At 30.0% G+C, this 3,882-nt stretch overlaps 1 non-coding gene across 1 annotated transcript; it reads left to right on the top strand.

The window, feature by feature from the left end:
• Positions 1 to 959: 959 nt before the first annotated feature.
• Positions 960 to 1,031, top strand: TRNAI-UAU (transfer RNA isoleucine (anticodon UAU)). Its single transcript has one exon. It is a non-coding gene; the product is annotated as a tRNA-Ile (tRNA).
• The last annotated feature ends 2,851 nt before the right edge of the window (positions 1,032 to 3,882 follow it).

The following is a 3,882-nucleotide window of genomic DNA, read 5'->3' as shown; positions in this document are numbered from 1 at the left end:
AAAAATCATTTTGTTTTTTAATGAAACCTATTTACACCTTCTAACTGTGTTGAATAGAATTCAAGATTTTATAGAGTGTAAATATGATGTTAATATTTTCTTTTCCTGATTATATTTTCTATTCTACCACATATAGTTCCAATTTATTTGATAAAATTAATTGAGCCAAAGGTTTAATAGATGTTATTCAACACATTCACATCTCAATTGTTGAAATGGGTTTGGAATTGTCCAACAATGGAAAGATAGGGACAAGAAATTTGGCTACATTGTCATTCTTCAAGTTAAAACATATTGGATTGATTTTTTTGGTAGTCTTATTTTTTTCTTCACAAAAATTTTTGCCCAGAAAGTAGTCTCTTGGGTCATGGTAGGAATTAACACAGTTCAACGTGTCCTTTATACATCCATCGTACATGGCTTTTTCATGATCTTGATATTGGTATTATTATGGTGATTATGTTTCATCATTATAACAAGTGACTATATTTTTGCAATGCATGCAAGCTAGTCTCAATTATTGCAGAGACTATGAAAAGAAAAAAACAAAGAAACAATAGCTAGTTTGATGTGATTTTTTAATGGGGTTTGATATTTTTATTTAATGTAGAGGTCTATTTTCTTGACATAAATTTCATAATCATTTGTATCTTTTTCTAATAAGTTAGCACAAGAAACAATATTTTTGTGTGGCCAAAGTGCTCCAAATTGTATTTTATAAGAGTCTATCAGTACAATAATTTAGAGAAGTGTAATTGACATGAAACATAATTTTAAAATGCTTGAACAAAAGAATTTAAAATTGTTGAATTGTTTTTGATAATGATTTATATTATTATTTTTCATAATAACTAAAATTTTTGTTCTTTAAGAAGAGTGTATCATGTTATAGTGACCATGATAATGGTAGATCTAATGTTGGGAAGACAACTTTGTCAATTTTTTGCATTATTCTTTAAAGGGTACTAGCTCAATGGAAGAGCACCTGCTTTATAAGTAGGAGGATGGTGGTTCAATTCCACTGTGCCCTAATATGACTAAATTAATGATTAAATAAACTACAAAATATACTACCATATATACTACCAAATATACTACAAAATAAACTACCAAATAAACTACCAAATATAATACCATATATACTACCAAAAAAACTACCATATAATACTACCAAATCAACTACCATATATACTACCCAAAAAACTACCAAATAAACTACCAAAATTACCAAATAAACTACCATATAAACTACCAAGTAACAACAATAAATGACTCAATCAATGACCTAAACAATGATTAAAATAGTTTATTCATAAATTTGGTTGAGAGATAAATATCTGACAATAAACTACCATTGGTCACGTGATCAAAATTAGTCACATATCTACAATTTTCATAGTTTATTTAGTAATATAATTTTGTTTTTGTACTAATTTATTTAGGAAAAAAGAAAAAGAAAAAAGGTAAAATTCCTTTGATCTTCTTTTCTTGTGAAGAAATTGGTCACATTGCTACAAGGTGTCCAAACAAAGAAAGTAAAGAAGAAAAGAAACATGGTAAATACAAGAGAAAGAAGGATTTCAAAAGCTACAAGGACTACAAGGACAAAGGTAAGAAATCTTGTTATATTGCTAAAGATTCTGATAGTAGTCAAGAAGATGAAATGGTCTATATTTCTATCAAGGATGAATCCGATGATGAGAATGATAAGATGACACTTATCTCACATGTTAGTAAGAATGATACATGGATTATTGATAGTGTTTGTTCTCACCATATGACTAGTGACAAATCTAAATTTGAGAACTTGGTACACTATGATGGTGGAAGTGTTAAAATTGGCAATGATGAACCATGTTATGTGAAAGGAAAAGGTTGTATTGCACTAACCAATGATCTCAAATGTGGTAATGCCTATGGGGTTGAAGGAATGAAGCATAATCTACTTAGTGTGGCTCAATTGAATAACATTAGATTCAAGGTATAATTCATGAATGGAAAGAACAATATACTAGATGGGAAAGGAAATTTGGTTGGTATTGGAAAGAAAAAAAATGGTAACCTATTCTACATAGATCTTACTAAAAGCTCATGTTTCCTAGCTCAATAGAAGAAAGTTGATTATGGCATAAAAGGTTGTGTCATGTGAACTTTGATAATATAGTCAACATAAGCAACAATAGAAGAGTGAGAGGAATTCTAAGCCTCAGTATGTGCAAGAATTGTCAAATTGGAAAGATGGGAAAGACAAGTTTTAAAAGTAAAACTATCATTATAAAGAAGTGTTGGAGCTGGTTCATACAAACCTTTATGGACCTATTGGCATAGAAAGATACTGTGGAGATAAGTACTTTATTTTATTTGTTTGTGGTTATTCTAGAATGATGATAGTTATGTGTTTAAATGAAAAATTAGAATCTTTTCAAAAGTTCAAATGGTATCCAGCTAGAGTGGAGAAAGAAATAGGAAAGAAACTGAAATGTTTAAGATCAGACAGAGGAGGAGAATTCACTTATAATAAATTAAATGGATTTTGCAATGAAAGAGGAATAAAAAGACAAGTATCAACACCTAGAACACCTCAATAGAATGACATAATTAAAGGAAACAATAGATTAATCATGGATTGTGAAAGGACCCTAATAATAGAGAAGAAAATTTCTATCAAATATTGGAAGGAACAATCAACACTATAGTTCATAACTTTAATTGAGTTTAGTTGAATAAAGATTTAGAGAAAACATCTTATGAGTTAAACCTAATGTGTATTATTTCAAAGTATTTGGAATTAAATGTTATATTCTAAAGGAATCAAGAAAAGGAAAATTTGATGTGAAAAGTGATGAAGACATATTTTTGGGATATTCCAATAAGAGCAAAGCATATAAATGTCTTAATTTATCTACTCATCAAGTTATAGAAAGTGCACATGTAAATATTGATGAGTTTGTAGAAAAGAGTGAAGAAAAAATTAGTAAGGAACCTAAAAACTATAGAAACTTTTTTTACTATGAGTTTGACACATTTTCTAATGCAATTGGGAGTCAACAATCTTCACCACTCGAGTCCCCAAAATCTCTAGTTCAACCAGAGTTGCAATTAGTGTAACCCAAATTATTAGGACTCGAGTTTCAGCTAGTAGAAATTGAGTCACAATCTAATGGACCCAAGTCATAGTCAGTGGGACCCAAGCATGATTTGAAAGATCATGGTGATCCTAGTGAATTTAGAAAGAAGGAGCCAAAACTTTTTGGGTATGTTAGAAGACATCATGCACCTGATAAAATCATGGAGATTAATTAAAAGGTACAATCATAAGGAACAAACTGAAAGGTACATGTTTTCTTACTAAATTTGAACCTAGAACACTTAAAGATGCATTAGAAAATGAATGTTGGATTAAAGAAATGAATCAATAAATTGATCAGATTGAAAGGAACATAACTTGGATTCATGTTCCCAGACACAAGGATGAAAATGTAATTGGCACAAAATGGGTATTCAAAAATAAGTTGAATGAGAATGGAGAAGTTTCAAGAAACAAGGCAAGGCTAGGTTGTAAGGATTATGCTCAAGAGGAAGGTATTGACTATGGAGAAAATTTTCTCCTTTTGCTAGACTAGAAGGTGTTAGAACACTCATTGCATATGCAACACAAAAAGGATTCAAAGTGTGTTAGATGAATGTGATATCAGAAATTCCAAATAGAATCTTAGAAGAGGAAGTCTACATTGAGAAACCATAAGGTTTTTTTATCCTCACAAAAAGGGACACGGTTTTCAAATTATATGAAGCTTTGTGTGGTCTCAAACAAGCCCCGAAAGCTGATATGAGAGATTGCACAATTATTTCATTAAGATTGGTCTTCAAAGAACTAATGAC

Source organism: Cupressus sempervirens, chromosome 3, assembly GCF_028749045.1.
Source record: "Cupressus sempervirens isolate cs-2001-9-10 chromosome 3, ASM2874904v1, whole genome shotgun sequence".
Lineage (NCBI taxonomy): Eukaryota > Viridiplantae > Streptophyta > Pinopsida > Cupressales > Cupressaceae > Cupressus > Cupressus sempervirens.
The sequence above is the reverse complement of the archived record's forward strand: the minus strand, read 5'-3'. Positions and strand labels throughout refer to the sequence as shown.